Source organism: Onychomys torridus, chromosome 23, assembly GCF_903995425.1.
Source record: "Onychomys torridus chromosome 23, mOncTor1.1, whole genome shotgun sequence".
Lineage (NCBI taxonomy): Eukaryota > Metazoa > Chordata > Mammalia > Rodentia > Cricetidae > Onychomys > Onychomys torridus.
Window position 1 is genome coordinate 44,254 of NC_050465.1, and position 8,897 is coordinate 53,150.

Here is an 8,897-nt window from a genome sequence, read left to right on the forward strand (position 1 = left end):
AATGTACGCATGGCCTTTAGTATTTTCACCTGGTTTAGTGCAGATGTCACACTCAAATACATATGTCTTCTGGTTGTGGCCATTCTCTTATTTCATTGAGAATTTTTGTTTTGTTTATCATTTCTGGAATGTTTTTTTTTTTCATCAGAATTCTCTTGACTGAATATATGTGCATAGAAAATAATAGTTGTCTGTATACAGGCACTAGAGTACTTGGATTAAACACTCTGTCCAGAAAGACACTGCCAGGTTGCTCTTTTCTTCATCTGTGTGAAATTTCAGGTCCTTGATAGGCACTGCTAAATCGCTCCAGATTTGCTTCAGAGCATCCATATGTGACTTCCATGAGGAAATTGAAGTCCATGAATCTAGTCCCAATGAAAATCTTAAAGCCTTGGTCCTCCAGTAAAATTTACTCACTGGGCACAAAGTTACATATACAGCTGTTGATACTTGACATTACTGTTTTTTATGTCAATGTATCCGTGAGAGTTTCTTCCTTGAACCATCTGCACCTTGTTCTATCAGAATTTGATATTCAGATTGATTCTGATCTGGCCCTGCTGTGAGGACAACATGGTCTTTAAACTGCAGTCTTATTATGCTGCCCAACGTTGGGAACTTATCACCTGGTTCCAACACATCTGTTCCAGTTTCCTCACAGTAAGGGGGTTGGAGTCTTTACATGACAAAATCCTTCTTCATGTTTGATGACAGCAGTTCTTTTCTGGCTTGAATGTATACGTGACTCCAGCAGGATCTCAGGCTCTCCCTCCTCATCATGATGATGTTGAGGTTTTTAATCCTGCAGCTGGAGGGAGAGAAACACTGGCTCCTCTACTCCCCAACTGGCATGTGAGTACAGTGTGGAGCCCGAGGAACGGATTGGCACACCAACACACAACTTCATATTGAAGCCTGGTGATTTGTTGTACTTCCTCAGAGGGACCATTCATCAGGCAGAGACTCCTTCAGACCTGGCCCACTCTACTCACGTGACCATTAGCACCTAGCAGAATCATTCATGGGGAGACTTCCTATTGAATTCCATTTCTGGGCTTGTATTTGACATTGTAAAGGAAGATGTGGCGTTAAGGACTGGAAAGTCCCTGAAGTTGCTCATGGTGAAAACCCCAACTGCTGCAAAAGAAAGTTGAACAGCTTTCTGAGGACCCTTGCAGACCATCTGGAAACAAAAGACTAAGAAACAAAAATAACATTCCAACTTTTCCTGGATCCTCCAAAACTCATTCTTCAATCTCTGTGGTTGGTGAAACTGAATTGTTGCCCTCTTCTGATCAAAATCTTTTCTCAGCTGAAGGAAGTGTACTGTGCCATCTTATTTAAAACCTTCTTCTTCCCATTGATGCACCAGCAGACGTTCAAATCTTTCCCATAGTACTTCCCTAGAAGGTAGAGCCTATTCAGATCTGAGAATCTGAACAAAGACTGGTAATATGTGGCCAGTTTCACTGGCTTTTGTTCTCAGAATTCCTTGAAAAAAGTCTCTACTTTGATAGGTGAGATTAAACTTTCAAAAAGAGCTTTGGGGCTGCTGAAATTTAATGCAGACAGATTGTCAGATACATCCATCTTCACCTGCTTGCAGGAAACAGACCTGTCTTCTTCCTTCCCATCCCCTGTTGGCTGTTCCTTCTTAGACACTGTTCAAAAGGAGGGAGGAAAACAAACCCAGCTGTGTCTGTTGCGCACGACTACAAGCTGACCCGGTTACAGCATGGAACTGGAATGGGTTTTACTGAAAAGTTGTTTTGAACCCTTGAACCAGTTTATTAGTTAGGTGCAGGTAAAGAAGCTTAAAACTGTTCTTTATGCCAACCACCTATTCCTCTACTATTTGTGTGTTATATTTTTCTTTCTGTGAAACCCTATTATCTACTTCAGAGAATAAACCCAATACATACCCCTCTCCCAAATAAAACCAGAAGTCAATAAACAAATATTGTTCTTAGAAATTCTTCTAGCAATGATGTCTAGCTAGGCAGAGGTGGCACATGCCTTTAATCTCAGAATTTGGAGGCAGAGGCAGGTAGATTTCTATGAGTTCAAGGCCAGCCTGGTCTACAAAGTGAGTTCTAGGAAAACCAGAGTGGTTACACAGAGAAACCATGTCTCAAAACAAACAAACAGGAAAAAAAAAAGAAAAAAAATCATTATTTCATCCATCTTCCAAGATAGAAATTCCAAAGTAAGAAATACAGAACCTCTGTACTCAGACTCTGTTTAGCATAGTAAGGCCAAGATGGCCCGGTTCTTGACACATAATTTAAGTATATTTAGTTGTAGATAAAAGGAAAAATAAAGGGATAAAGAATATGACATAAACTGAGATAGATGATAATACAAGAGGCAGGGAATATTTTCTAGAAGCCTCCCTGATCCATATTACTCCAGCCTGTATTTCAGTAATCTGTATGATATATACAAAATTACCAAGTATTCTTTCATACATTTTTATTTATAGGAAAAATAATACTCAAGCTAGTGTTTTTGAATAATAGTTAATATACAAAATAAATGAATGTAATATAAATAAAGGTTATTAAGACTTCTAAGAAGCCCAATATTCCCTTGCATATATTAACATCTTCTGATAATCTGGGGAAAACTCAGTTTGCTTAGGAAATCTTTACTTAAAAGCAATGAATACTGCTAAAGTGGAGATTATCTGATTTAGAACCAATAATGTTGTATCCTATCATGGTGATAAGCATTATTATATCAGGACTATAAAAACATATGACTAAATCTCAAATGTTTACAGTATATCTTGCTCTAAACATATTGAATCATAAACATTTAACACATTTTAGTTAAGATATTTTATGATATTAGAAAAGTTTTATTTAATTGTAAATATAGCACATATTTAGGGTAAAAATATTAAGATATCACTTGGAAAATTACCTAAATTTTTACTACATTTACTTATGTGAGTTGTGGCAGCATGTGTGAATTGCACAGAGCACATATGTGGAGGTCATAAGACAACTTTCGAGAGTTCCACCATATGACTCCCAAGGATCCAAGCTTGGCCACAAGCACTTTTAGCACTGAACCTGTAGTTAAAACAAAGTTAAATAATCTTTAACCCTTTAAGCACTATATAATCACTATTTAGGTGCTGAGGAATTGATTGTAGAATCTTCTCCATGTTTATCTCTCATTGTTTATTATTAAAAATATAGGACCGGAAAATGTAAGGCCATTTTTTCCCTGCATTTTGCTGCTCTGAATTGGGTTTTCTAATTTCCTATTTCCTTCCAACTATTTTATATACAATGGAAACTATGATGTCATTGGTAAATTTATAACATCATGTTAGATAAGCAAAACCTTTGAATTATTTTTTCAGATGTGAGATCATTGATTTATATCCAAAGTTAACTTTACATTTGATATTAAAACATGGTCAGATTTCTGGATCTTTCTACCCTATTTCAGACAGGATTATATACTTACCACAGAAGATCTTTGATCTGTATCATCAAGACAGCACATAAAGCCTTTGCTGACATGATGTTACTTTAGTCAACCTTCATCTATGATCTCACACAATGCTTACTGATCTCATTCAATTTCCAAAGCATTGATAGAAAAGTTGCAAATCATAGTTTTCCTAAAATTAAAAATGCATGTTTGCCATTTCCAGGGAATGATAAAGAAGTCATACTGGGAGTCTCATGTAAGAATGTTGGATGACCATTTTGAATCATCCATATCAAACATGTAGAATTCATTACAGTTAGTGCCATGTGACAGAAAATAGCTGCTATGTCACCCATTAACTCATGTGGAGCACACCAAATTAGGTTGTATCAGCTTTTTCAGCCCGTGCTTCAAGATTATTCAAAAGAATGCCTCACTCCATGGGCTTTAAGAGACTGGAAGTCACAGCCTGGCCATCAGACACCATCTGCTGCTTCTAACCACACCTGGATCCCTGACATCAATCTGAAGAGAGTGGTCCCTAGAGGCAGAAGGTTCATTATGAGACAGCATGGTGCCTCCCAATTTATAGACAGTAATCATCATTGAAGTTGTTATGAAAATGTTTACCAAGCATGTCTTTCTGTTACAGCAAAACTTGCCCAACAAGAGCATTTAATCAAGTCATTTAACCAGATTTCAAAAGCTGTAAAACTCACTTTCACTCTTTAAAATCTATTTTTGGAATAGATTTAAATATGTAGGAAATTGTGGAAATAGTACAGCAAGGTTCTCTCCTATTGGCTTCTTAAATATGTCTCAATTAATAACCTGATATTAGTATACTGCCAATGACTTTTAAAAATCTCCTTATTTTATCTTTTCCTTCTTGTGTTCCAGGCCCTCGTCCAGGTTCTCTAAGGTTTTTTTCACCATGACTCTTTCTAAGAGGCACGATTTTGACTGTTTTGACAGTTTTGTGTGTTTTGATAAATGTCCATTCAGTGACATTTGCATGATAGCGGTCTCACCATTAGCCTGGGCTTTTGGATTTAAGATGTATAAGGCCAAGGGAATAAAATAGATCTGCATAACATCGTGCCAAGAAGGTCTACTAGCATAATACTGAATTGACCTCCCAGCCGTGTTGTTATGAGGGTTTTCCACAGTGAAGTTAGATGTTTTTTTCCCCTCCTTTTCTATGCTGTATTTTCATGAAGAAAGTCACTGTGTGCAGCTCATACAAAAGAAGTGGATACAGTCTCTAAGTTTTTAAGAGTATGTATCTGTGGCATTTTTGGAATTTATCTCCACAGGGGATTCATTTGTTGTATTAATCCATATTTCTCAGCTAATATTTATTGAAAGTGGGAAATACATTAATGTTGACTCAGGAAGCACCAAAAGCTAACTGTCATTTTCTACCTCAAATTATTTAATTTCCCACTTCCCCAAAGGCATTTTCCTTTGGAGCTGAATTACCTAAATTCATTGAGCACTTTGGCAGAAGGTGTCCTCCCTGTAATCTCCCTCTCTATCTAGTCTTCATTTAGTGGGGAATCAGTGAGAGGCACTTTATAATGTTGCATTGTGTTTCTGCTTACATGGATTTTATTTTCTGTGGTTAACTATAAATTAATTGTTTTATTACTCCACAGCTTGACTTAAATCAAAAGTTACTTATTCATAATTAGGTTATATCCTTGCTGACTCTCTTAAGACAATTCAAAAATATCTAGGTCGACTTGTGAATGGCATGTGAGTTACTGGGGCTTCAGCTGTCCATCTACAAAATGGACAGATTTAATTACTACAATGCATTAGGCTGGTATAAGGATTAATATAGGTAATTTATGAGCTGACACATATTAATAAATAGTATAATCTGCTATAAAACAGAATATATTTAAGGCTTATTTTTACTTTTGTTTATGGGTATGCTTGTTGTATCTGTTAATGTGGATGTATGCCACATGTATGGGGTGCCAAGGAGGCCAGAAGAGGATTTCATACCCCACTGAGTTCACGTCATGGGCAGTTGTGAGCCACTCAACATGGGTGCTGAGAACCAAACTTGGGTCCTCTGAAACAGCAGAAAGTATTCCTAACATCCTAACAGCTGAGCCATTTTCTAAACCCTAAAACTAGTTTTCAAAAGAGAGGTCCTTTATATTGAAATTCAGGGAAAATGTGAGCAGATGTGGGGAATCACACCTATAATCCAGACATCTGGGAAGTTGAGGCAGGAGGATTATTATAAGTTTGAGTCCAATCTAGTGTGCAAAGTGAATTCTAGGCTAGCCTAAACTGGAGAGTATGAGTCAGTCTCTAAAACATTCATTTCAATGCTATGCTTTCAATGAATGTCTGTTAGTGTTGTTGTATTCCGAGCCATATGCTGCAATGGGAACATTAGGAGGAAAGAACAAGGCCTTCTCTAGGGACCATCAAAACTTGTGGGAACTGAACTACATTCACACATAAAATTGTCTATCATTGTGGATCTAGCACAAGAACCTCAAACTTTTAAAGATACTTATGAATGCAGTTTTACTGTTTTGTTGTTTTATACTAATATTAATTAAAATAGAATTACATCATATTCACATGCATGGAGAGAGAGAGAAAGAGAGAGAGAGAGAGAGAGAGAGAGAGAGAGAGAGAGAGAGAGAGGAGAGAGAGAGAGATGTAACCCAGGCTGGCCTTGAACTTGCCATGGAGCCCTGATGACCTTGAACCCCCAATTCTTTTTCTTTCACCTACCTCCCAAGTGCCAAGATTACAGGTGTCCACCACACCAGTTTACTGTAATGCTAGGAATTGAACCAAGCACTCTTAACAACTGAGCTACATACACAGTCCCCAAGTATAGTTCTGTATATTGCTCCCAATCATTTCTATAAAATCAAAGACAAAAAATTTAATAGCATTCTTTATCAAATGAATAGAGATAAATTTTTCATGTCACGAATAAGTAAATGATAAGTTGATTAAGAGTTAAAGCAAAATCTTCTATTTCCCCATGGAGAGAAATCCAACAGAGAATTTATTACAATGTCTAGGTGCTTTGAAATACAAGTCAGAAGGGTAAGTACTGGAGGAAACAAGATTTGAGTTCTTTTCAGTATTAACTCAAACCACTGTTTCCCCAGGGCCTTTCATCAGAGCTTCAAAGTCCAACAAGTCACTATCACATCCTAATAATTTTTGATAAATGTCTCAGTGCTCAGCCTCAGCCTCAGAATGAATAAAAGAAAGTCCTGTCATCTCTCTAATGCTGAAGAGCCATAAGGCAAATGCAGGCATCCTGTGGGAAGGAGTCATGAATAGATGCTGAGAAATCAGTTTCTTTTTCCTTTAACCAAAAGATGGTGAGGTATTCAGGCCTCTTTCTTACTCTCTTAAACATGGGGTACCTGCTACCTCTCTTTTCATTCTCAGAATAGAAGTCAGCTGCATTGACAGAGCCAGCTACATAAGTTGCCAAGAGCAGTTAAAGATGAAATTTCAGGGCCTTTTACTCAAGAGCATTAAAGATTTCAAGTTGGCAGCCACATAGCCTTAAAACAAGGGCCATTCCTTCTGAAGTTATGACCCTGTATAAGTATGTAGTCACAAGCCCTTGAGCAGCTCTGCAAGGGAGATCTACAATAGCATTCAAGGGGAAGAATGTCATAGATTAGCCTCACTTTCTCTTCTGAGGAGCAGTTAGAACTGTAGAGACATACCCATCCCACAAGAGCCAGTACTGGATAGGAAAAGGCAAGTGGACTTTTCCTGTGGTCAACAGCCTCTTACAGAGCAATGTTACAGGGAAACAAGGGGAAGGCTGGCCTCAGAGCTACAGTTTGAACAGAGAGAGGTAAAGTAGAGTTTGTCATTGACAGTGTTTTTTGCAAGAGGATGAGAAAGTTGAGAAAGAAAGAAAATTGGGACATGCTATCTATGCACATAGAGTAAGATTCCTTCATAGTTTCTTCCAACCTCTTAAAGATTTGCAGTTTTACAAACTTAGGCCCTGAAATCTTTAAAAACTATTTCTTAAGACCAATTAACTTTTATTTTATGTGGATGAGTGTTTTGTCTGAATCTATGTCAGTGCACCAGAGTGACTGATACCTGGAGGAGGGTGTTGGAGCCCCCTATAGCTGAACTTATAGACAACTGTGTAGCTGGAAGATATCCTGTGTCCCAGTCTGCTGGCAGTCGGAAAAATCTCTCCCACTCACATCCCCCAAGTAAACACATAGAGGCTTATATTAATTATAACTGCATTGCCATGGCTCAAGCTTTTTGCCAGCTAGCTCTTATATCTTAAATTGGCCCATAACTATTAATCTATGTATCACAACATGTTCCATGGCTTTATCTGATTCCCATTACCTGCTCCTTAGGTGGCTCACTGGCCTCTCTCGCAGCCTTCTTTCTGTCTCTCTCTTTGAATTTCCTACCTCCCTCTAAGCTGCCTTGCCATAGGCCAAATAGCTTTACTTATCAACCAATCAGAGCAATACATATTCATGGCATACAGAAAGACATTCCCCATCACTTCCCCTTTTCTGTCTAAACAAAAGGAAGGTTTTAACTTTAAGCTATTAAAATTACATATAACAAAACAGTTATCAAGCAAGAATTACAGTTACAATATCTAGTCTATTTGTATTTTGTAAAATTAAAGAAAAAAATTTTCTATCTATCCTATATTTGTGAGTCTAAAGTTTCATATCTAATTTATCTTTTACCATAACTGAGGAAAATTACAATTATAACTATCTAGTCTTAAACTCCATCAAAGACCCTAGAAGGATATAGTATTACCTAAGTAAACAGGAAATGCATTGTAAGCAACTTCAAAAACTCTAGAAATGACAGAGACAGCTGCCTCCCTGGACAGTTACACAAATTCCTCTGTAACATTGGGGCATCCATCTTCAGCCCATTGGCCTAGTCTCTCAGTCATTTTTTTCTCTGTGTCCTGTAGAATATCTGGCATTCTCCTCTGCAAAGTAGGAACCCAAAGAGCCATATCACCTTGCAAAGTTCAGTGTTAACCTTTCTATGGGTCCTGCATGTCCAGTCGATAAAACATTTTGTCAAGCAGTCCAGGCAAGAACAGTTTCTTGCCCAAATGGCTATTTTTGCCAAGAAGAAGATACATTCCATCTAGTGTGTCTTTGATGCCCATCTTTCTCTTTGAAGTAAATTGGTGCTACCAGGAGTAGACATGTTTCACTGCCCAGAAAGTCTAAGTTTTTAAAACATTTTAAATGCCATATTCTGCAGGTCTTGAAGTGTTTGAAGATTACCTACCTAATTGAAATATATCTATGTATACCTAGAAAATTTAACTAACATGACATAAGTTTGATTATCATAGATGACTAATTATTACTCTGTATTTCTCAACTATACACTACAGTTTCAAATGAGTTCCACAAACAAAATAA

At 37.4% G+C, this 8,897-nt stretch overlaps 1 pseudogene; it reads right to left on the bottom strand.

Annotated features, from left to right (window-relative positions):
* Window positions 1-204: 204 nt before the first annotated feature.
* On the bottom strand, window positions 205-783 carry LOC118573350 (annotated as a pseudogene).
* Between the last annotated feature and the right edge of the window lie 8,114 nt (window positions 784-8,897).